Below are 25,261 nucleotides of genomic sequence, written 5' to 3' on the forward strand. Positions count from 1 at the left end.
CGGCACTGGGCATAGATCTTTGTGCCCTCCCCCTGGCTTGCAGAAGCCGGAGGAATTGTGGAAACCTGGAAAGACATGATGCCATACTCTTTCATGTACGTCATTGATTCCAGTTGCAGGATTTCGCCTTACTTAGCACACCATTTGGATTTGCTCTTTCTAAAAGTGTAGCCAGTACCCTGTTCTCGATACAAGCGGTTCATCGCTAAGGCTCTCTCTTTTCGACCACTAACACAATCTTGGCCATGATGGGAACCACTTTTGCAGGGCAAATTGGTGCAGTGTCGCTGTGCCAATACAGCCAGGTTCATAACAGCCAAACAGTCTTGGAGACATGATACCCAGTTGTGAAACCATTGGAGACCCTATTACTGCTCTGCAAGCGCCACATAACTTTGGCTCTTCTCTCTTTGTCAGAGTTCCACCAGCGCCACCAAGCCCGCCAGGTCCACCAAGCCCGCCAGCGGTAGAACAATCGCCTCCAAGAAGGCCCAGCTCAAGAAGAATGTAAGTAATGGTTGTATTCTATCCAATGAGGCTATTCTCATGATGGAGGAAAACCGGGCGAAAGGAGCCCAGCCCTGTTTTCCATCCTCGTGAGACCCACCAGGCTTGCGGGTGAACCCAGTGATTCTCTGGCAGCTAGCCCGCCAATGTAGCCCTCCTTTCAACCCAGCTGAGTGAGTGCTCCACTAACCCGGGTTTTCTGATCGTGTGGCGCCTTGGCATGGCTCCGTGCCACAGCCACACACCAGGAGACCTCCGCCGGGAGGCTCAAACAAGCCTTCTGATCCCGGGAGTCTCCCCAGGATTCCTCCATACACTCGCGTGGGTCATCCTGCTAACAAGCAGAAGGTTGCTGGTTCGAATCCCCGCAGGTACTATATGGGGCAGCAGCAATATAGGAAGATGCTGAAAAGCCATCATCTCATACGGCGTGGTAGGAGGAAATGGTAAACCCCTCCTGTATTTTAGCCAAAGTAAACCCCAGGACACTGTGGACTCCAGAAGTCGAAATCGACTTGACGGCACACTTTACTTTACTTTTATTTTTGTGAGACTGCTCCCCCGTTCTTTACCTTTTGAATGCCATTTTGAATACATTTTGAATGCCAAATCACCACTTTGGGGGCAAATGGCCGCTTTGATATGGTGGGGTGAATTTTCACATGGATGGAGCACAGTAGGAAAGTCTTGACTCTGCCTCTCGCTGCACAACACATTCCCAGATTGGGGCCCCCTATGACTGAGAGTGCAAAGGGTCTGCTTCCAGGTTGCACTTGTCTTCTAATGATGGCTCTCAGGTCATGTGCAGGTTGGCCATCATTTGGTCACCAGGGCACTTTCCAGATTGTGAGCCGTGCACCGCAAAAAGCGGTGTAAACTGCAACGTTTTGTGGTGCCAAATTCAACCGACATTAGAGAGCCATTATAAGGGGGAAAGCCTCCTACAACGGGCAGACACAGCTATTATTTTATTTTATTTTTGCAATGCAGATGCAACATTATAGGGCTGTGACACAGCAATAAAATCCAAAAGGCGGTGTCAGAAATAGGAAAGGCACCTTCCTTACAACACAGGGGCTGTGATGTCAAAACACAGGCTCCACAGAAGCACACTGAAGGGACCCTTTGTGACAGTGTGATAGCGTGCAATCCGGAAAGCGCCCTGTTCACACACTTGGAATCAGTTCTGCATTTCAAGCATAATGACAGCAAAGGCTTCTGCTTGCAGAATAACAGTCCCGCTTGAGTGCCCTGCCCTTCGCCGGCCAGATGTCATTTCACCTGCCAGCCACTTCTGGCTCTCCGCCACCCTCCCTCCCTGTCTCCGTGACCTCCTTCGCTCTTCCCCATTGGGGATGGGTTTTTGAACTGCAGGTTCAGCAGTGAGGAGGGTGAAAAGGGAGCTTGTTCCTCCCACACTGCTGATCTGCAGTTCAAGGTCCCTCCGCATGGCAGTGAAGAGGAATGGGGGCATGAAAGAGGCAGTTCTGGCCTTGTCCCCGGATGCTGCTGTCAGTGTCAAGGGTGTGGCCAGCAGCGCATGGACCTCACCTCGGGCAGCATCGGCACTGGAGCTGACACTGGATCTAGCGCTACAGCTGAGCGACTTTGAAAAAGCTGCTGTCTTTGAGAAGTAATTGCCAAGTGATGACCAAATGACGAGGGAGGAGAAGAATGCCGCCTCGAACCCCATTAAGTTTCTGAACTAGAGGGACCAATGGTCTGACTCAGTGGAAGGCAACTTCCTATGTAACTATGTTTAGGCCTCTCTTTAAGAGGGAGGAGAGGGCGCAGTGGGAAGGCACCGCAGCCAATCGAATGGAAAAGAGTGGCTGACATCCCGAGCAGCAAGAGGCTGCTGCTAACTCATCCAGAACGTTCCCAAGCAGCAGAGTGTGCATGCAGCAGGAGGGAGGAGCGATGTTCACTGTTCTCCCTGCCTCTGTCAGTATCCTTTGCCTTGCAAAAAGAGGTCCCTGAGGGATTTCTGGAAGGATGTACTTTCCGGATTGTAGGTATGTCTCAACTTTGAGACTGATATTTCAAAACACTTGATGGACATTCTGCCATCCATGGATGTCTCTCCCTCATGTGACTTCTGAACCTTGCTGAGAAGTAAAGTGTGCCGCCAAGTCAGTTTTGACTCCTGGCAAGCCCAGGGGCGCAATTCCAGTGCTTGCCTTAGGCGCTCTTTGCCCTAGATACGCCCCTGGGGGAGGGGAGCAATTCTTGCTGCACTTTCCTGCCCCCATCAGTGCTCTTTAGCTTCCTATGACTAATCTGTATGCAGTTGATGCAAGAATGCAGCCAGCCAGCAGGGCAGGCAGACGCTGTGTGGCCTGCTGGGCAACAAACAGCAGCACACAAACTACGGAACAGCAGCATGAAAACACCCAGCAGTTGCTGCTGCAAGTCTCCTTACCACGTAGACCCTGCTTGGTGCGGGTGGCCCAGACAGCTCTCGGGCCCGGCCTGCGCTCTCCACCATCCAATGGGAGCACCCACCCGCCACCCCCGTCCCACGCTGCCCAGAGATCTCGTGTGAGTGTGCTGCTGCTTCAGCCTGTGCAAGTGAGTGGGGGGGGGGGGTGTGTGCGGGTGCCACTGGTCCGCTCGCCGGCAACATGAAATTAAAACATGAAATGAAAACATACAAGACATTAAATCATAAGAGACCAAAAGAGGCAGGGGTGGGAGTGGGGAGAGGAAATACAAAATGCAATACAAAGACATTTTAAAACTCTTTAAAAATCAGTTTTAAAAAATCAAATTTGAAAATCAAAATTTTAAAAGTCCGACAGAACAAAAAGGTCTTTAGGTGGCATCTAAAAGAACAAAGTGAGGAAGCCAGTTGAAGCTCACTCAGGAAGCTATTCCATAAATGGTGTGTCAGCACCCAAAAGGCCCTCTCCCTAGTAGCCACCCGCATCACCTCCTTTGGCAAGGGCACTCAGAGGAGGGCCTCTGAAGAAGAACTTAAGGTCCTGGTTGGGACATATGGAGCAAGGCACTTTGAACTTTGGGGCCGAAGTCCAGGGCCTCCAAAAGTGTTCTCTCTAACAGGGATTCGCAGATGTTGTTGACCACAGCTCCCAGAATCCCCAGCCAAAGGCCATTGCAGCCAAAGGCTATTGCTGGGAGTTGTAGTGAACAGTATCTGGAAATCCCTGCTAGAGGCAACACTGGCCTCCAAACCCCTTGGGGGCCCCCAAATCCTTTTTAGTTTGTTTTGGGTGGTGTGGTCTCTACTGGCCCTCAATGGACCAGGCACTCAAGTATAACTGTGACCTGTTTCAGGTGCTTTAGAGACAGAGGGGGGAGTGGGGGGGAGATATGTGGGATGGGAATATGTTAAGTTTTGTGTTGAAACATTTCTGCTAGTGCATATCTGCATAAGTGTATCTGTTTTATATTCTTACATTCTTGTGAGTTCAGTTGCTGTTTGTGCCCTCAAGAACCCACGTATTAAAAATATTGCATGTGTGTGTGTGTGTGTGTGTGTGTGTGTGTGTGTGTGTGTGTGTGTAGGGGCATGATGCTTAAGTTGCAGGGTGGGGTGCTCCAGAAACCTTTAGGTCCAGGCTCCAAAATTACCTAGGTGCAACTTTGCCTCTGATAGAGCACAGACTGTTTGGAGTAAAGGTGTATGTGGTTGGTTTGTGTAGTGCTTTAAGCAAATGTGCTCAGGCTGGCCTAGATGCAGCAGATTCTCTTTAATGTCTGTTTTCATTCTGTCAGGTCCAGAACACCACCCCTGTTTGCACCTCCGTCTGTACCTCCATCTGCACCTCCATCCACACCGCCATCCATATATCAGTCTGTACCTCCATCTGCACCTCCATCCTCACCTCCATCCGTACATCAGTCTATACCTCCATCTGCACCTCCACCTGTACCTCTATCTGCACCTCCATCCTCACCTCCATCCGGACATCGGTCTGTACCTCCATCCACACTTCCATCCGTACATCAGTCCGTACCTCCATCTGCACCTCTGCCTTTACATGGGGTAAGTAAATGTAGAGTAATCTGGGCCTGCTTCTTCTTTTCATTAACCCTGTCATATTAGAGCTGGTCTGTAAGACAGCCTAGTACAAAGTACAATTGTCAGATACATTTTCTTCATGGTAGCTAATTTACACAACCTTTTACTCATACCAGTTGACTCTACCCTACATGAACCATCCACTCCCCCTTTGAGCAGGCTTCATATAGGATGCTCTGCATGCATTGCTATATACTTAGGCTTAAAATAATCACAAATGAATCAGTTCCCACTAAGACATAGTCAGAAAAGAAATTGAATCTCTGCTTGTTAAAGGTGGGCCAGAGAAAGTTGTTTTCAGTACTTCACCCACTCCCAGTCTCTGTCCGGGGCGTAGGATGGCTGGCAGCAACCCTGGACAGGCAGGTGCCTGCCCTTTTCCTGCCAATGCTGCCAGGCCGGACCCCCCGCCACGCAACGAGGTCTCCACTACCAGCACCGGGTCTCCCTACACACATACTGCTACTGCCGCTGCCTCCTCCTCTGATGGCAGGCTTGTCCCCGGCTGTGCTGTCCCCGGCTGGCCATAACCCTTCCACCCTGTGTCAGGACACCAATGCTGGAGGCGTTTCTGGGGCTGAGCAGCATGTGTGGCGCAACCAACTGGAGAGTGCATTCTGTGTTGGCCCAGCTGGGGGCTTCTTTGCCCTGCTTGCCAGGGAGATGAAGGAAGAACCCTACTGGGCCAGTGCAGAAAGCACTCGCCGACTGAATGGGCCATGCAGACAGGTAATCAGGGTGGGGCAGGCAGGGCACATGCCCTAGGCGCCAGTTGCAGGGGAGCGCCAAGTGCTTGCCATGTCCCGCACCCAACCATCACAGTTGTGTGTGTTTTTTTCAGGGTTGGTTTGTTTGTTTTGGAAAATCCCCCCCTGCTGGGTGCCTGCTGCCACCCCCACTCACGCAGACGCGCAAGTCGCACAACAGAGATCTGAGTCCCGGCAGAGAGCCTGCGCCCCCGCCCCTACCCCACAGAGAACTGACTTTCCGATTATTTTTAGGGAGCGTTTGCTGCCTGAAAGCATCTATTCCCCTTTCTCTTCCTCCAGAGGGGGAAAATAGATGCTTTCAGGCAGCAAGCCTGCCCTGAAATGAGACTGAAGAGCTCTCTTCAGCTCTTTAGAGCTCGAGGCCACACCCCTTTGCATGTGATGTCATCATGTGATACTTCACATGCAAAAGGGCGTGGCCTAGAGCTCTAAAGAGCCGGAGGGAGCTCTTCAGTCTCATTTCAGGGTAGGCTTGCTGCGTGAAAGCACCTCTTCACTCCAAGGTGTGCTCCTTATTCAGTAAACAAAATTTTGCAGGCAACCCCTCTCCCCATCCAGCTCAAATCCAATCTTCCTTTCTTTGGGTGGGCTTTAATCTGTGCTCTGTTGTTGGAGGAGATTAGAGGGGAGGGGGGCAGAAGAGAGTAGGTACTTAGCTGTGCTGGTTTGCCCTTCCAGCAGCTCGTGGGTAATAGCTTTGCTGTCTGCTTTCGTGGAATAGGGAATTGCAAAAATAAATTGCTTTGAATTATTTTGTAGAAGGCATAACTATTATGCCAGTAGTGTTCATGGTTCATCTTTAGTGATGTATTATAAAACTGTATTGAGTTTTTTGCACTGGGTTTTTTCTGTGTGTGTCCAGACAGTCAACAGTTGATGGTGACATGCTACAGGGCTTTTTTCTTCTTCATTCCACAGATTAACTGTAGAAGCAGTCTCAGGGCTAAGATGTGCCTTCTACAACAGACACATGTAATACTCTCTCGGGTGTGGGTGGTTGTGATTCGAATTACACATGGCCACTGGCAGTTGCGAGTTTCAGCAGAGAAATGGGTGGAGTGTTTTTTACCTCTGGCTGCTTTTTTCTCACATGGATGGAAAAGGAGCCTTGAGAGGGCAAAATTAAGGAGGAAAAAAATAACTGCTGGGGGAAAATATCATGATCCTTTGCTTTTTGTCCCTTTGCTCAGATGTATAGTTTTTCACTAGCTGATTTTAATTAAAAAAGCAAAACAGTTGAGGTGACTGGTACCTGCATCTATTGCAGAATGTTGATTTGCCTCTCTGTTCCACTGTAGTGCTGTTAGTGCAACTAACCGTTCTCAGCATGCAACTTTTGACACTTATAGATGCTCTGCAACGCTTTCTTTTTTTCCTTTTGGATTGTAGCACTGTGTCCTGCTTCCTCCTGTTGTGGTCCAGGCCTGATTTATATACTGAATATGCTCATTAGCTAGCATACAAAATGAGGCCTGTCTCATAGTGTCACCAAGTGACCAAGTTCTTTTATACAGTGACCATGTAGGATCTGGACGCAAGGAAGAAAAGAGATCAAAGCAAACCTAAATGATTCAATGGGCTTTATTGAGTATAAAAGAATAACAACATCAATCTAACTGAACAGAAAGCAGAACATTCTATCAATATTACTAACAGTATTTCAACCCTAACCATCAACAATATTCACCCAGTGTTCCTAACTAACACATGTGTGTGTATTAAATCTTCCTAGAGCCTACTACAACTCAGATACAGATGGAAAAAGGGGGGGGGGGTAAGGAAGGCTGAGGACTGGCATGGTTTGGGGAGATCAGGAATTAGTAGAGGGACAAGGGGAATGGAGAAGAAGGGGAAAGGATGGAAGGATCCAAGGCTTGTAGAGGCAGCATATTACCAGGATCAGAGGCTTGAGAGTGGTGGATCTTTCAGCTGAAGGAGAAAAGCTGTTGGCTGGAGACAAGAGTGTTTGGATCAAGCATGCAGTTTGCTCAGAGCATGTCTGAGAGTCAGAGCACCATGGCTGGGGAAGTCTTGACTTCTCATTGCGCAGTGGAAGTCACAGACAGTTCCTGTCCATGGCCAGAGTTCCTGCCTCTAGCCCTACGGCTTGGGCAGCAAACCCTTGGATTGCTCATGAGCAGATCTTGCTTGTAGGCACAAGATTGCGTGGCACGTCTCGTACTCGAATTAGAATTGTATAAACCAGCGCACTATGAGGAATTACGGTTTTGCAATAATTTCAGTCCGTAGGAGACCAGGTTTAGAGAGGGAATGCTGCAAGACACCTTGTCTGTGTACCTGCAATCCTGTCAAAGATCTGTGAGAGCCAGAATTGGGCTGTGCTGGCAAACCACAAAGCAAGGTTTGAAGGTTATGGAAAAGCAATTGTGAAAACCAGCCCACAGTTTCTAGTTTGCCATTGTAATGGCAACAAAGAAATGTCTCCCAGATTCACTGGGGGAAACCCAATTTACTGAGTGCATTTTAATTTAATGATTTTATCTACTTCATATTTTCAGAAGTTCGGGTGCAGGAAGCGAGGGGGGAGGAAGCGAACCTGGAAGAAGAGAAACTGAGCAGGGAGGAATGTGATTTGGAAAAGCCTGACCATTGTTATTTTTGTATATTATTATTATTATTCCTATTATTGTTGTTGTTTTTATTGTTATTATTATTGTTATTTTATTATTATTATTATTAAAAAAAACATAATTTTGAAAGACACACCTCTTCTTCTCCTCCATGGTCTCTGCAGCAAGAGTTCTGCTTATGTACAGAACAACATTTGGAAGCTTCAGAGGTTTTGTAGAGCATTCTGGTTCCTGCTCTGAAATGGGGAGACCTGTGCACCGTGCGTGCCTCTAGGGCAGGAAGAATACTCCTGTCCCTCAGTTACTTGACAATCATAACTCTAGCAGCATAACTCTAGCAGCAGCAGGGGCAGATCCGCCTGAGGACTTGCTCACCCACCATTCGCTGCCTCTGCTGCAGGCCCCCCACTGACCCCACCACCCACTGCCTCTGGTAGTAACTTGTGAAAGGCTTTGGTGTACGAGCTTAAGGGGAGGAGGCTGCTTGGTGGAAGCAGTTTCTCATTGCCCAGCCCCCAGTTGCCAGTCTTGAAAGTGTTGGGAATTCTCTCTGGTAAGAGAATCCCTTTTTCATTACAGCAGAGTGTACAGAGGCACAACACAGCGGAATTTGGTTAGGCATGCGTGTATGCTGAGAGTAAAGTAACTTGGAGCCAGTTCATAGTTTCAAATCAATATACAAGCCATTTATTAAAGAACTCCATTCTAGATAGGAAAGTGAGGAGTTAGGCTCTCTAATCTAGCTAGCTAGCTGGATACAGATGGATTCTGCATCTCTGCACACATGGTGCAGGGAGAGGAGCTTGCTAAGAGCTAAGAGTAGCAATCTACATTTCAAAGGGATAGTGTCAGAGCAGTAGAGAAGGGATGACCAGTGTCTTGACCCTCTAGCCCTCTGACTCACTAGTCTGTCCTCCACTGTCTTTGCGACAAGAGACTGTGCAAAGTCCTTCACTTCCAACAGAAAGGTGGCCAAGGTAATGAGAAAAGGCTGCCAACTAGGAAACAGTCTCCTCAACCTGTGCCCCTTGAAATGCTGTGGAGGGTGTGAGGCTGTCATAGCTTTCCTCAGGTGAGCAAGAACCTGGGTCTGCTCCTACTTGGCAGGGAGAAAGTCCCGGAAGAGTAAGCTGAGTTTAGATCAGGGATGCTCATCTCTGGTCCTCCTGCAGATGTTGGCTACAACTCCCATAATCCCTGTCTATTGGCTACTGTGCCTGTGGATTATGAGAGTTGTCATCCCAAAACAGCTGGGGGGCCTAAGTTGAGCAGGTCTGCCTTAGAGGTATCAAGTGTTCACAACACCTCTGACCACTGGCAGAGTAATTTGTCCCTCAGAGTCATCCCATAGCGCCATGCTTTGACTTGCCCTGCTGCCACAGGATCAAAAGGAGAGCCTGGCACATGCTAAACATGAAACATGCTTTCTCGTGCTAGTTGGATAGGACTTCATCATGCCAAGTCAGTAATAGACTGTCTGTTACCAGGGCTTTGTTTCTTCCCAGTTTCTGGCCCGCTGAGTGACTAACTTGAGCATAACAGAGTGGCACTGGAGACACATCTCGGTACTTGGAGCGCTGCCTGCAGGAATTTAGACTGTACAAGTTCCAGAGCCACAATGTTGGGGAAGGGGACCAATTGGGCACCATCGAGCAGCTAGCTAGTGACTGGGCTGTGAACAGTTCAAGGGCCGCTGATACATAATGGCCTCCTCTTGTCGGCAGGCATTTGAGAATGGCAGAGGCACTTCTCTGGACATTTAAAGCCAGGTGTTCTTTATGACCTTTCCTAGAGCCACCAGAATGGAAAACTACTCCCAAGTCTTGGAAGCGTGCAGCTTGCTCAATCTTATGCCCCTCAATGTGCCAAGAGTGGATCTTGGGCCTCCTGACAAAGGCCATCATTTTAGTTTTGTGATCATTGATTTCCAGGCAGTTCTCCCTGCAGTGCAGCATCAGGGCCCTCAGTCTTCTTCTAAGGCCAATGGGGGGTCCTTGAGAGGATGGCTGCATCAACCACGTATAACAGGATGGCAATGTATCTCCCAGCGCGCTTTGGAGGGTGGAAATCTGGGTTGCTAAGCTGGCCCATCATAGAGTTAATGTAGAAGTCGAAGGGGAGTGGAGCCAGAATGCATCCTTGTTTGATGCCCTTCAGCTCTTGTGAGGTGGCCTTGGGGGCTACATCTCACCTGGAGTGATGTGTTCGCGTGCAGGGTGCGATGAAGTTATAGCAGGTGCCGGTCAATGGAGGAGGCTTCCAGCTTCTCCCTTCATTTGACTCGTGAGATGGAGTCGAATGCTGCCTTAAGGTCGATGAAGGCGGCATAGAGGGAGGTCACCCGGCAGGAAGCGTATTTCCCGATAAGGTGCTGTAGAACTAGGCACTGGTCGATGGTGGAACGCCCTTCCCTGAAGCCCGCTTGTTCCTCAGCAAGAAGATTTTCCTGTTCCAATCCATCTTTAAGCTTCCCGGATAGGTGTCTCGCATTAGGTTTGCTGATGGTATTGAGCAAAGTGACGGGTCTGTAATTGGCAGGGTCATCCTTCTTGCCCCTTTTAAATATAAGGCAATGATCACTGCCCCCCCAGTCCTTGGGAATTTGGGCACTCGTGTCAACATTGGTGAAGTGCATAACCAGGACAGGGGCCCACCAGTCTAGCTTATTTTTTACGGCCTCTGGTGGAATAAGGTCCTCGCCTGGAGCCTTCCCCAGTCTTAACTGGGTGACTAGACTGTGAATCTTTGAGGTTGACACTGGTGCCCACACTGGAGTGTCTTCAATGGCACAGGTGGAGTTTCTGCAAACAGCAGCAGGCTCTTTGTATAGGTCATGAAAATAGTTCTCCCAGATCTCTGGATGAAGATGACAGTCCAGGTGATTTGGATCATAAGTGGGAGAGTGCTTTGTAAAGAAGCCAGAACATGGCAGAATCTTTGGCTCTAATGGCCTGAATGAGACTAATCCAGGCATCTTTCATGGCATCTCTTTTCTTACGAAGCAGCAGAAGTTTGTGCTGTCTTTTCTGCAGAAGGAGATTCTGTGGGGCCAACTGTCTAGAACTAGCTTTATAGACTTGATAGGTGTAGGGATGGGCTTTTGGGGCTTCAGAACAGTCCTTATCCAACCACTGCTTGGAGGCCTGTTGGCACTGTGCACGTAGCTCACAGATCTTGCGAGAGAGGAGCTGCTGTTATTCCTGGACGAGGGCATTGTAGGAAACCAAAGGTGGAGAAGTAGGGTCATTAGTTAGTGAGGATGATTGAATACGCTGAGGGGGTCAGAGGCGAGTAGCTCACTTAGTGCTTGATCCAGTTGTGGAGACCATTTAGCACGGCAACATGCTCCTCCCGCCAAGGATATGGTGGGATGATCATGGTTCTCCATACGGGACTGATAGATGAAAGGCTTTAGAAGGAGGGAGATGGGGAGATGATCACTGTCAAATTTGGGGAAAACCTCAAAACTCTCCACCAGAGGGAGAAGGTTCCCTGAGGCGATAAAGTAGTCAATCAGACACATCCCAGAACCCGCCAGATAGGTGAAGTTGGCAGGATGGTCATTTTCAGGCGAGTCGTTCAGAAGGAAGAGATTAAGTCTGGTGGTCATTTAGACTCAAGCAGAGATCTGCATAACTTGACCTTTGATCCTTTGAAAGACAGATAAGAGGGAGCCCTTCCTCCTCAGGACTGGGTGGATAAGCACTCTGTTGAGTGTATGAAGTATGGTAATCAGGGCCCAGCCTAGCGTTTAAATCACCACCCATCACCACAAATGCATTAGGAATGGATAGGAGGAGATCTGCTACATAGTTTTCCAGTTCAGTCCACATTGATCTGACCTGAGGCTTCCTCCGTATTGGAGAGAGATAGATGTTAATTTTCAGCAGACTGCAGCAGCCAAATTGAATCAAAATTGCCATAGCATATTGTTTGAGTGGTGGAAGCAGCTTTGAGGATGCGTGTAGAGAGGTAGCAACAAGCACATCCAGGCCACCTTTGCATCTGCCACAGCCTGCCCCAGGTACAGCTCCAACTGTATAAGAGTGAAAGACATTGAGTAATATCTCCCCGGATGAGTCTGAATAGCAAGTCCTGAGGACAAACAACAGGGCAGGCCTGCGGTCTTAATGTCCTGCTTGTGGGCTTTCATGAATCATCTGGCTGACCACTGTTGGAAACAGGATGCTGGACTAGATGCATCTATGCAATCCAGCAAAGCAATTCTTACATTTGTGTTAAGATGATGAAAATGGTCTCTTTATCATTTGACCACCTGCCTCTCTACCTAGTCTACCATTTCAAATTACAGAACATTTAATCTACAATCCAATCTTCAGATGCAAAACAAAAGCACTTACAAACAGAAATAACACCAGCATCCCTGCCAGCCTCTACTATTCAGCACCACCAGTTTCCTCCCCACACTTCTGAGATTTCACCAGGTACTAGACACACCTTTCAAGACCATCATTACAGCCTTGAGGATGGTAGATCTTCTTTTAGAAGAAAACGTCTCAGGACGTTGAATTTCTTTCAAAATACTGTGCTTGTGCAAAGCAACGGTATAATCAGGGAGCACATAGACTTCTTGCAGTGGAGCGGTTGGCCTGCTGGATCCAAACACAGCTTTGATGTAATGCCTCATATGACCTCTGTAGCACAAGATGGAGCCACACTCCAGTAGCTCCAATCATGCCAGCAAAGCATCTCCGATGGGTGTGCCCAAGCACACCCACATCCATGCCATGTTTCAGGCAGGACTGAAGCTCACCTTCCATCCCTACCCCTGGGAGAAGAACTTTGTGCAAATCTTCGAATACAGGATTCCCAACCTTTTTAAAAACAAGCATACCTCTTCTGCTCACAGACCAGTCCTTCAATTCAGATACCCTGTAGAGACTGTGTGTGTGTGTGTGTGTGTTTCTCTCTCTCTGTGTGTGTGTGTGTGTGTATTGATGGATGGATGGATGGATGGATGGATGGATGGATGGATTGATTAAGTGCCGTCAAGCCAGTGTCAACTCTTAGCAACCACATAGATAGATTCTCTCCAGGGTGATCTCTCAGGTCTCTCAGTGATGCATTCATTGCTGTCATAAGCGAGTCCATCCACCTTGTTGCTGGTTGTCCTCTTCTCTTTCCTTCAACTCCCCCCAGAATTATAGACTTCTCAAGGGAGCTGGGTCTTCGCGTAATCTGTCTGAAGTACGATAGTTTGAGTCTCGTCATTTGTGCCTCGAGTGAAAATTCTAGATTGATTTGTTCTATGATCCATTGGTTTGTTTTCCTGGCTGACCATGGTGTCCTGAAGAGTCTACTCCTGCACCAAAGTTGAAAAGCGTCAATGCTTTTTCTATCTCGTTTCTTCAAAGTCCGCCTTTCACATCCATAGAATGTCATGGGGGAAACCATTGTCCAAACGATTCTAATCTTTGTAGGTGTAGACTCCTCATGGCATCTAAATATCCTTTCTGAGGCCTTCATTGCAACCCTACCAAGTGCTTGTCTGCGGCGTATTTCTTGACTGCTGGATCCTTTACTGTTGACAGTCGATCCTAAAAGGGAGAAGCTATCCACCACTTCAGTGTCTTCAGTGTCTATTCTGAGGGTGACACTTGTCTTTAGTTTAGTCTTCTTTACATGTAATTGTAGTCCCATATTTTCACTGTGCTCCTTCACTTTCATTACTAGAGCCACATTCTCAGCTCTCAGAGTGGTGTCATCAGTGTAGCGCAGCTTATTGTGTATCTATGCACACACAAATCTAAAGGTTACAGTTATGAAACAGCTTACTCCAGTCACTGGCTTACATCCAGACTCAGTTACTCAAGAGTACTCCCACTGAAATTAATCAACTTGTCCCACTAATTTCAAGAAGACTGCTGATGACTAGCTTTCTCTGGATGTAGGTCTGTGGCTGGAGTAGCCTACCTCATGACTGTAGCATTAAAACTTGGCACTAATATTCCGTCGGTCAGGATGAGGGAAGGAGTACGCTGAGCTTCCGCACGTCACCAGCCAGTCAGAAGCACAGGGAGAGAGCCTTCACCCTCCTCCCTCCCCTTCTACAATAGATACATCGCTGTGAACATGTTGGCTTCCAGCCGGCAGTCCTCAGATGAGGTACACATCACGTGGCAGGAGGTCTCTGCATAGCCCCGAGAGCCCTTCAAGTACCACTAGGGGTACTAGTACCCCCTGTTGGGAACCCCTGTTCTATATACAGAGAGTTCTTTTTAAATTCATATCCAGGTCTCCATCTGTACCAGAGAGAGGCCCTTTCCACAGCAAGTCTGCACAGCTACAAATGGCAAAACGTAACCAATCACTATCTTGGCTTCAATGGCTGGTCTAGTTGCCTCATCACAGTAAGGATGACCTGCTGTTTTCACTGTCATTTCAGTGAAAAGAAGCTTTCATACCAAGTCTGCAGGTATGCTTCATTTAAGTGTCATGACTTCCCTTCATGGGTAGGTGAGAGAGTAAGCCAGTAGCTCATTGTGTGCTGAGCGTAGACAGAAGTCTGCCAATTGCTAATCACTTCTATAACCAAATGGTCTGCGAATTCACTACCTCGGAGAAGTGATGAACTAGTTTGATCTAATATGTAAGCAGCTCTCCACTGTAAATGTATTGGGTCTACAGATGTGGATTGGCTTTGGTAGCCAGCTCTTCATAGTTGCCAACTTCCTCCCCAGGGATGTCTGCTTGCCCAGCACAAAGCCAGACTCCTCCTCCCTCCAAATTCCCAGTGTGTGGAGAACTCAGGAGTTGAGAGGAGTCTCTCATTTTGTGCTCGCCTACAGTATTGTTGCCGGAAATATTCCTAGTCACTCATGGTGACCTGCAAAACCTTGAGATATAAAGGCAGTTCACACAATGCTCCTGTTTTCGGATTGTGTGCAAGGGAAAGGCTGGAGAGAGAGAAGTGATTTCTGGGGGAGAGGAGCTGAGCCAGAGAGTGCCTTCCTACCCAGCTCGCATGCCCAGCAGTTTACCCAGGCAGGTAGAAACATATGTCTGTTCTAATCAGAGCCATGTGAACTGCCTCACAGAGTATCTTGAGGGGGATGAGGGTTGGAAAGGAAGCATGGGATGGATGGAAGTAGTGGGACTTCTATTATTATTATTATTATTATTATTATTATTATTATTATTATTATTATTATTACACTTCTATCCCGCTCTTCCTCCAATGAGCCCAGAGCGGTGAACTACATACTTCAGTTTCTCTTTCACAACAACCCTGTGAAGTAGGTTAGGCTGAGAGAGAAGTGACTGGCTTAGAGTTACCCAGCTAGTTTCTTTCTTTTTTTTTTCATTTCAATTTTTTAATTAACTTTTAACAATAACAGTAACCATAACAATCATAATAAACACAGTTACAAGTTGACTTCCCGCGCACCTCTTTTCGTGATACCAACTATAAATTTTACCCTTATTGTAATATTAATTTAAAAGGAAAAACACAAATTAAAACCTTCCACCACCATTAATCTGCCCAACCTGCATTTCAAATTTCAAATCCTGCTGTAAGATCCATAGTAGGAAAATAATTCTTTAAATAAACCAAAAAAGGTTTCCAATCTTCCTTGAAGCGTTCTAAACTTTGGTCTCTGATCAGTGTTGTAAGTTTTGCCATTTCTGCATATTCTAAAGTTTTTATCAGCCAATCTTCTTTTGAAGGCAGTTCGTTAGTCTTCCATTTCTGTGCATATAATATTCTGGCCGCTGTAGAAGCATACATAAAAAAAGTTAAATTATTTGTAGAAATTGCTCCTTGTGTTATTCCTAGCAGGAAGAATTCTGGCTTCTTAGGGAATGTCACTTTAAATATCTTCTTCAATTCATTATATATCATGTCCCAATAGGCCTTGGCCCTCCCACAGGTCCACCACATATGAAAAAAAGTACCTTCAGTATGCCCACACTTCCAACATTTATTTGAAACATCTTTATACATTAATGCCAGTTTTTTAGGCGTTAGATACCATCTATACATCGTTTTGTAATAATTTTCCTTCAAAGCATAACAAGCAGTAAATTTTAAATCACTTTTCCATAGTTTCTCCCACGCTGCCATTTCTATATTAAGTCCAACATCTTGAGCCCATTTTATCATAGTTGTTTTAACCAATTCCTCTCTAGTCTCCTCCAAAAGTCGTAATTTATACATTTTAGAGATTAATTTTTCATCATCTTGACATAATCCCTTCTCAAAATTCGAAATCTGATCTTCAAATCCAACTTTAGTGTCTTTCTTATACACCTCATTTAACTGATAGTACTGAAACCAATCTCTAACCAAGTTTTGTAATTCAGTTAAAGATTTTAACTTACAATCGTTTCCCTGAAAATACAACAGATCTCTATATGTACCCCCAGACATCTGCATATTTACTTCTTTACGTGATAAAGCTTCAATCGGGGATATCCATAACGGAGTTTTTGGTTCCAACCAATTTTTATATTTTAACCATACCCTCATTAAACTCCTTCTTACACAGTGATTCAAAAAATCTTTATGTACTTTAGTGTTTTCATACCATAGATAAGCATGCCATCCAAACCTTCTATCAAATCCCTCCAGATCAAGGACTCTAGGGTTTCTCAATGTTATCCATTCCTTTAGCCATGTCAAACATACAGCATCAAAATACAACCTTAAGTCTGGCAAGGTAAGACCACCCCTTTCCTTTGCATCTGTTAAATTCTTAAAATTTATTCTTGGTCTTTTCCCCTGCCAAACAAATTTAGCTATATCCTTCTGCCATTGCCTAAAACAAGTCAAGTTATTAATTATAGGAATAGTCTGAAAGAGAAATAACATTTTAGGCAAAACATTCATCTTCACCACTGAAATTCTTCCCATCAAAGATAAATTCATTTTAGACCATCTTTGCAAATCTCTTTTCATTGAGTTCCATGTTTGAACATAATTATTTGAAAACAGCACAGAGTTATTATTTGTTAACCAAACTCCCAAATATTTCACTTTCTTCTCCACTTTTAACTCACTTATTTCACCAAATCTATCTTTACTTTCCTGATCAATATTTTTAGTCAGAACCTTAGTTTTAGTCTTGTTTATGTAAAATCCTGCCAACTGGCCAAATTGCTGTATCTTGTCCAAAAGTCTTTCAATCTTATCGACTGGATTCTCTAAAAATAACACAACGTCGTCTGCAAAGGCTCTCAGTTTGTATTCTCGTCTCCCGATTTTGGGACCATGTAATTCATCATCTTCCCTAACAGATCTACAAAGCACTTCTAAAACCAATATAAAAAGCAATGGAGAAAGTGGACAACCTTGTCTAGTCCCTTTTTGTATTCTACAATTGTCTGATAATTCTCCATTTACAATAATCTTGGCATATTGTTCCGAGTAGATAGTTTTAATTGCTCTAATGAAATGTTCACTGGCCGTTATTTCCTCTAATAAACCCCACATAAACTGCCATGAAATATTGTCAAAAGCTTTCTCTGCATCCAAAGAAATCATCGCCATCTGTTTTTCATTATGTTTTTCATAATACTCCAATACATTCAAAACTGTTCTAACATTGTCTCTCAGTTGTCTCTTTGGCAAAAAGCCAGCTTGATCCTCATGAATAAAGTCTCGTAGTACCACTTTCAGTCTTCTTGCCAAAACCGCAGCAAAAAGTTTATAATCATTATTTAAAAGTGATATTGGCCTATAATTTTTGACTAATGTTAAGTCTTGATCTGGCTTTGGGATTATTGTAATATTTGCATATTTCCACGAATCTGGCATAATCCCTTTTTGTAAAATGTCATTCATAGTCCATTGAAGAGGTTGTAAAATTTGATCTTTGAGTGACTTGTAATACAAAGCTGAGAGTCCATCTGGCCCAGGGGCCTTGTTGGATTTAGCTTGATTTATTACTTCTATTATTTCCATAACTGTTATTGGAGCATTCATGATTTCTATTTGTTGAAGAGAAAGTTTTGGAATATTTTTAGTTCTAAGAAACTGCTTAATTTTTTTATCTTCTACTATTTTGCCTTGATATAATTCCGAGTAATATTTTAAAAATTCCATCCTTATTTCCTTTCCATTATAAGAGAGCCCATTTTTAGTTAATATTTTAGATAAAATTTTTTTCTTCCTCTCCAGTCTAATTTTCCAAGCCAGCAACTTGCCTGGTTTATTTGCAAATTCAAATGATCTTTGCTTGATATACTTCAGATTTTGCTCAAGTTCATTTGCTATTAGCATAGAGAGTTGTTGTTGTAAGATCTTAATAGCTTGAGAGATCTTCTTCTTATCTTTAGTCCATATCAATTCTCTTTCCTTTTTGGAAATCTGCATCAGTAGTACCTCTCTTTTCAATCCTCTTTGTTTTTTTAAATATGCATTTTGCTGTATGAAAAAACCTCTCATAACCGCTTTGCTTGCATCCCAAACAATTTTGTTGTCCAATCCTTGATTTAAATTCAATTCAAAATAATCCTTTAACTTCTTTTTGGCTTTCTCAACCACATCTGGTTTTTTCAAAAGATATTGATTTAGTCTCCACCTAAATGAGGTCGCTCCTTCCTTCTTCCATGCAAAACAAATCGGATTATGATCTGAAAATGTCCTAGGTAGAATGTCCATTGTTTTCATATGAGTTATAATGGTTTGGGATGTCCAGACCATATCTATCCTGGAATGTGACTGATATCTTTCCAAAAAGTAGGTATATTCTTTTGCATTTGAATTTTTAATTCTCCATAGATCATAGAGATCCATATGATCTACTAATTCAAAAAATGCTTTAGGAAGTTTACCTTGTAAATTCTTTTCCGATAAATCAGATTTTCTGTCCAAAACTGTCGAGACAACTCCATTAAAATCTCCCAATAAAAGCAAATTAGCATTTGATAGATCTGCCATCTTTTGATCCAAATAGTTATAAAATTCAACTTTCCTTTCATTAGGGGCATAGATTCCAATTATCACTGTTTTAATTCCAGATATTAAAACTTCCAATGCTAATATCCTACCTTCTTCATCTTTAAAAATCAATTTAGGTTCAAATTGTTGTTTGACATAAAATACTACTCCTCTTTTTTTTTCTTATCTGAAGAAACAAATTCTTGTCCCAGGGCTCTATTTACCAAAAATTTCCGATCATGTTTTCTAATATGAGTCTCTTGTAAACACACTATATCCAGATTTTGTTTCTTAAGAAAGTGGAAAACCCTGTTTCTCTTAATTTTTGAATTCAGACCATTTATATTCCAAGATAAAAATATGTAAGTTCGTTTATAATCCATATAGAGTGACTTAAGTTATATGTTTATGAAGCAGAATGTTCAGAAGATAAGTCTTTTTTGTATTTCCGCCAGAATTCTTGTGCTTTCAGGAGCTCAGTGAATCTATTCCTCTTGCTCTTGTAGAAGAAGGAGATTCCCTCTGGTAATTCCCATCTAAAACGTATTCCTTTAGCATTTAATGCATCAACCAAAAATTTGTAATCCTTACGTTTTCTTAGAATTCTGGCTGGAATCTCTTTCAAAATTTTTATCTGATGAGTTTGAATTGTTAAGGTTGTAGTAAAGTGAGCCTGAATGATTCTCTCTGCTATTGATTTGGTGGGGAAATGTACTATGCAGTCTTTGATTAATTTATTTCTTGTTGCAAAATCCGAATTTACACGAAAGGCTGTCTCAATCTGGGCATCCATCTCATCAACCGTAATTCCCAAAAGTGATGCAAGTTCCACTCCAAGTAATTTCCTAATGTTCTCATTAGGAATTTCAGGAATTCCTCTGAACCGTAAAAATCTCTCTTTTTGTCTTAATTCTAACAAAGCCATTTGATCCAGTAATTTTTCTCTGTCATCCTTCAGTGATTGCACATCTTTTTCTACAACATCAATCCTTAATTTAAATTCTTTATTGTCCTGTGCCAATTTTTTGACAGTCTCATCAATATTTGAGGTCCTATCATTTATCTCAGCCATATTTTGCTTCATTTGGGTTACATCAGAAATGACCTGTTTGAGGTCGGTGGCATTTGATGCCAAGGCAATTGCGTTTGACTGCGAAATTTGTTTCATCTCAATCAACGTCTGGTCCATGGCTGCAGCTACTTTAACTTCCCCTGCACTTGTATCTGGAAGTGAAAGTTTCCTTGCTTGTAGATGTGTCTGGCTTAGATGAGGTTTCTCCCTGCCTTTCATGATGACATGAAGGAGTTAAAGAAGAAAATCCTTTGCCCAAGTATGTTTGTCCTTGATCTCAAAACAGAAAGTAAAAACCTGAGCTTGTACTCAAATATAAACAATTGTGCAGCATATCAGTGGCCGTCAAAACTTGCTCACGGTAGCGTGGAGTATAAAAAAAAAAAAAATAAGACAGCAGAACGTCTCTTCTTTAAACTTGAAGAACAACAATCCCCACTGATAGAATTCTTTCCAGATATTAAAACCAGCAACTGAAGTTTCCAATCTTAGTAGTTAACAAACAGAAGAAGAAGGAAGGAGAAGGGGGGGGGGAGAGAGAAAGTCCTTTCTTTAATTGTAATCCAAAAGAGAACTTATAGGCTTATCTGCGACGGCTTTCCCGGAAACGCAGGAGAATTCATCAATCACTGAGTCACTAAAGAGGTGAACTTCTTTGAACTTTTCACATTAATTATATCCAAGCCAAAGAGATTGTCCGCTCGGCAGCTTTAAAATTCCTGAGCAGGAGATTAGCAAAGATGGACCCCCTTTTCCCTGCTGGTGAACTTGAGACAATAAATCGTGCTCTTCAGCCCGATCCACATATCAAATTACCAGCATATGAGAAGACGTGGGTTATCTTGAATCAATCCTTTGATCTAGGATGATGAAGGGAGGAGTTTGAAACCTCAAAATCCTCTTTTTCTTCCTGCTCAGTCCTCCCTTGTCAGAGAGGCAGCCACTGCGTTGGCGGTCCCAACCGGAAGTCAGAGTTACCCAGCTGGTTTCATGGCTGAATGGGGATTTGAACTCGGGTCTCCCCAGTCCTAGTCCAGCACTCTAAGCACTACATCACGCTGGCTCTGCCTTTCCCTCTATTGCTCTCAAAATCCCAATTTGAACAATTTCAGAATATATCTAGTTTTGAAGAGGAGTAGAACAAAGAGGAGGAAGTGAGGTCTTCACTCAGGAGCCAATGTCTGAAGTATGCTGGCTATTTAACACAAATGTGTTATATATATATATAGATAGATAGATAGATATAACTCCCCCCCACAATGCACTACATGCACAATGCAATGGGGGATTTGCCTGTCAGATTCTGTATCTCCTAGGGCTAAACTCAGCCCAACGAGACACACAATAACCGGAAGCCAGGTTAAGGTTGCGCTTGCAAAATCTTAGCTAACAGCCGGGTTGGTTTGAAGGGTTAGGTAGGCAGGAAGCATCGGGATCCACGGGGATTCCGGCCTAAGATCGGCTGGGCTGCCCTTGCCCACGTTAGGCTGGTCATGAGAACAGTCCCATTGATTCTCAGGCCCAAGATACAGCATTCTTTAGACATTCACCCAGCTAGCATTGATTATTAGCTCAATCATTTTCAGCAACAAATTGACATGCCTAGATCTTCCTGTCCAGTCTTCTAGATTCTAGGCTCGGTTAGGATGTTGGATAACAGCTATCTTTATATGCATTGACAGTAATAAACTCAACTCAACTAAAACTAAGACATGCCTATATATCTCAGACCAATCTCTTTTTCTTATAACAGAAAGATATTGTCTTTCAGAGTTTCTTATGGCCGCCAAGAGAGCCCAGAAGCTTGCAGCACATTAAGCACTCTCGGACGCATTTCAAAAGATCCTGCTTGTTGTTCGAGGCAAGGCCTTTTCCTTTTAAAAATAAAAACACATTTTTAAAATCCTGCTTCTATCCCACTCTTACCTGGGGTTCCAAGTGGTTTCCATCCACAGGACGGATCAGATCCTCACCTGCTTAGCTGAGTTTCTCCCAGACCATTTTCTGAGTCCTAGGTGGAAGAGCAGAGACACAAGTTACTGGCTTTAAAGCTTGGGATCTTCTCCAATGATGGTGGGAATTGTGGAGGAGGAGACTCGCCATCCAGAAATGCATGGTTATGAAGGCCAAGGGCAGCAAAGAGTGGGCTAAGGCATTCTTCATCCAGATGAGATGGCTCCCCCATGAGGCAAGGTGAGGTGACAGTCTCAGGCGGCACTTATGCCCTAGGATGGCAAGTGTAGGCACCCTGCCCCCCTGCAGGTGTAGTTTCGCCTGCCTGCTACCACCGCCTCCCACCAGCTCCTCTACACTCTGTCACCCTCCTTTCAGGTGTCCATCCCTTTATCCTGGCCCCGTTCCTGATGCAGACAGTGGTCTCTACCTCTTCTCCATTGTCCAGCTGCCTTATCTTTTGAAAATTTATTTAATCTATTTTAATTGATTTTGACATTTAGATCCCGCTCTTCCTCCAAGCAGCTCAGCGTGGTGTACATGCCTTTTTTTATCCTCACGACAACCCTGTGAGGTAGCTTAGGCTGAGAGATATATGACTGGCCCAGAGTCACCCAGTGAGTTTCATGGTGGAAAGGGGATTCGAACTCGGGTCTTCCTGGTCCTAGTCCAACACTCTAAACACTACACTATGCTGGCTCTTCTGGGCATGTCACTGTATGAAATTGCAAGTCAGCGGTGGAGTACAATGACTTATGTTGTATCTTCTGATGGATTTTTCACATTTAGCTGTTTTTTCAGGATAAAAAATAAAATTAAAATAAAATCAAGCCTAGGGCTACAGTAATGCAAAGAAGTTCCCGTCAAGATTTCTACCAGTCGCAGCTGTTAAAAGGCAGAGGACTCCTGCTGGGAGTGGGGGGACAAAACACACGGCAACCCTACTGTGCAGCCTCCCCAAAGTTCTGCAAAGGTTGCCTGGTTTCTCTGTGCTGGTCAGGATAGGGGGTGCCAGAGAGCCTAAGCGACACACGGAGCAGCAGCACCAGCTCCATTGGTTGTCATTCCAGGCAGGGCAAGGCAGGACATCTTGATGTGGCAGCGTATTCGGGGTCATGCTGCTCTCACTCTGTGCAGGAGGCTGGCCACCTCAGAAACAAGACAAGAGCCCTGGTTTGTACACTTCTTCCTGTGCAGGCACAATGCAAGTCGTGCTGCTCTAGGCGCATAGGCAGAATTGGGGGGGGGCAGGCAGGGCAGGTGCCCTGGGCGCCACTGAGGTGGGGGCACCACACCAGTTCCTGCCACCCCCACCCCATTGCCCCCCTGCCCAGCCCCAGGGCCCCCCAGCCACTTGCCTCCAGCTCCGGCCTAGGATCGGCAAGGCCTGCAAACTGCAGAGCTCTTCTCTCCCCGCCTCTCAGCTGATCGGCCGGTGGGCGGGGCTTCCAGAGAGGCCTCCCAGTAGGCCTCCCTGAAGCCTGAACTGGGCAGGCCCCAAGCAAGGAAGGAAGGAAGGAAGGATGCAGGCAGAGTTCTCTGCAGCAGCAGAAGCAGCAGCCGCCCCTCTGCCAAGACCATCCAGAACAGCTATTGCTAGGTAGGCTATGAATTCCTTTTTGTGGTCCCCCCACCAAGGAATCTGCTTGCCATAGGGCTTTGATATGGGGGTGGGTGGGGCTGGGGCGAGACTGAGAAGTCTCTGAATATTTAATTGAAAACAGACTGGAAAATGTGCTGGCTTTAAAAACAAAAACCATCTAAAAAGGCTTATAAGTGGCTTGTTTCAGGGCAGAAAATTACAAAAACTTCTGGAACAAGTATATTTTATTTATTTTCATTCAATTGATGTGAATACCGGTTCGTCCCTGGGTCCGCCTTTTTGCCAATCAAACAGACTCAGTGGGGATCAATTAGAGGCAATTTTATTTGCTGCTGCAGCCAGCAAGGTAAATCAATGGGCTATTGCTCTGCATTGAAATACAAATTGGTTATAGGTGCATCTTACATTTATACAGACAATCTGAATGATGTTGACACCCTAGACATAGTATACTTGGCAACAAAATGGTGGACTAAGTATCTAGTACGCATGCAAAAGATTCATTGTTCGTCTGGTGATCACTCCTTATTTGGTTACATCCTGTTTTCTTTAACTGTCAGCAAAGAACAGTGAGCATTCATCTGGTGCGAACCAAGTTTCTTTAGATACAATTTAGTGGAGAAATGACGTTGATCATGTGAGGCCGTGTCCTTGAGCTGGCCTGAGCTGGGCTGGGGTTACTTTAAGTTAGAGTGAGGTATTCTAAGTAAAATGGAGTTACTTTGGTTTTCTAAAACACATCACATTCATTCATAAATGCACTTATGTTCAAGTTGTTTTGCAACCCAGAAAGTCTGAGTGAGAACTGTGAAGCATGTGCTGTGCTTTTATTTTATTTTTCTTGTGTGTGAACTGCTCCCCATAAACTTGCAGCGACTTCAGGGTAAATCTGGCCAACATGTGAATGCAGCACCTCCATTCCAGAGGAGATGTGTGTTAAAGGGCTTTAATAGCCTGGTGTGAAAAACCTCCTGGAATCAAACTTTTCTGAATTTGTTCAGAATTCTGAGAAAACAAACATAGGCTCACCTTGCATGGTTGAAAGTCTCCTTTGCTAATCTGCAGCGAGGGGGCCATTTTAATCATTAGCGTTGCTAGTGTGTTCTAGGCATTAAAAGTAGCACAAATATCTAGTACTCCATGTATATCACTATATACTGTGAAGTGTGCATGTGTGTATTCAGTGAAATGTATTTCCAGGCAGCATACGTATTTTGAAAGATCCGACTTAAATCCTTGGGGGCCTGTGGTGTGTGGAGGCCCTGGACTTTGAGGGGTAGGGGCCCATTTTGAAATCTCACCTTGGCCCATTCCAACCTTGCTATGCCTCTGAATGGCTCATGTTTTCAGGTATGGATCAACAAACATATCTAGATGGTACAGTGTTCCTTTTAACAGGGATTTCCAGATATTGTTGACTACAAGTCCCATCATTCCTGTTTGGACAGGGGCGCAATTTCAGTGCTTGCCCTAGGTGCCATTTTCCCTGGTTAGGCCTCTGGGCCTGGGGGTGGGGTGTGTGTGGAAATTCTCTCTCACCAGCTCCTCAGTGAAAGTACACACTCCAGAGCTGCCTGGCTACCAGCTTTCTAGCCTGCTGCTACCAGTCTGTGTGGACAATAGTTAGAAGGATGGACTGGACCAATGGGCTGACTCGGAAAAAGGCAGCTTACTAGAAGGTTGCTAGATCTCTTGTATGCCTTTTCTTCGGTCTTCAGCACAGACAAGTGAGAGCATCAGAGCCCAGGGCAAGAGGGAAGGGGGGAGCTGGCAGGCTCAGGGCAATACACATGCCTCAGGCAAAGAATCTACATTTC

General features: G+C 44.9%; 1 long non-coding RNA gene across 1 annotated transcript; it reads left to right on the forward strand.

The window, feature by feature from the left end:
• The first annotated feature begins 415 nt into the window (after positions 1-415).
• LOC128332093 (uncharacterized) lies at positions 416-8,046 on the forward strand. The gene is made up of 3 exons (XR_008310554.1): positions 416-507; positions 4,246-4,516; positions 7,842-8,046. It is a non-coding gene; the product is annotated as an uncharacterized LOC128332093 (long non-coding RNA).
• Positions 8,047-25,261: the final 17,215 nt, after the last annotated feature.

Source organism: Hemicordylus capensis, chromosome 6 (genome assembly GCF_027244095.1).
Source record: "Hemicordylus capensis ecotype Gifberg chromosome 6, rHemCap1.1.pri, whole genome shotgun sequence".
Classification (NCBI taxonomy): domain Eukaryota; kingdom Metazoa; phylum Chordata; class Lepidosauria; order Squamata; family Cordylidae; genus Hemicordylus; species Hemicordylus capensis.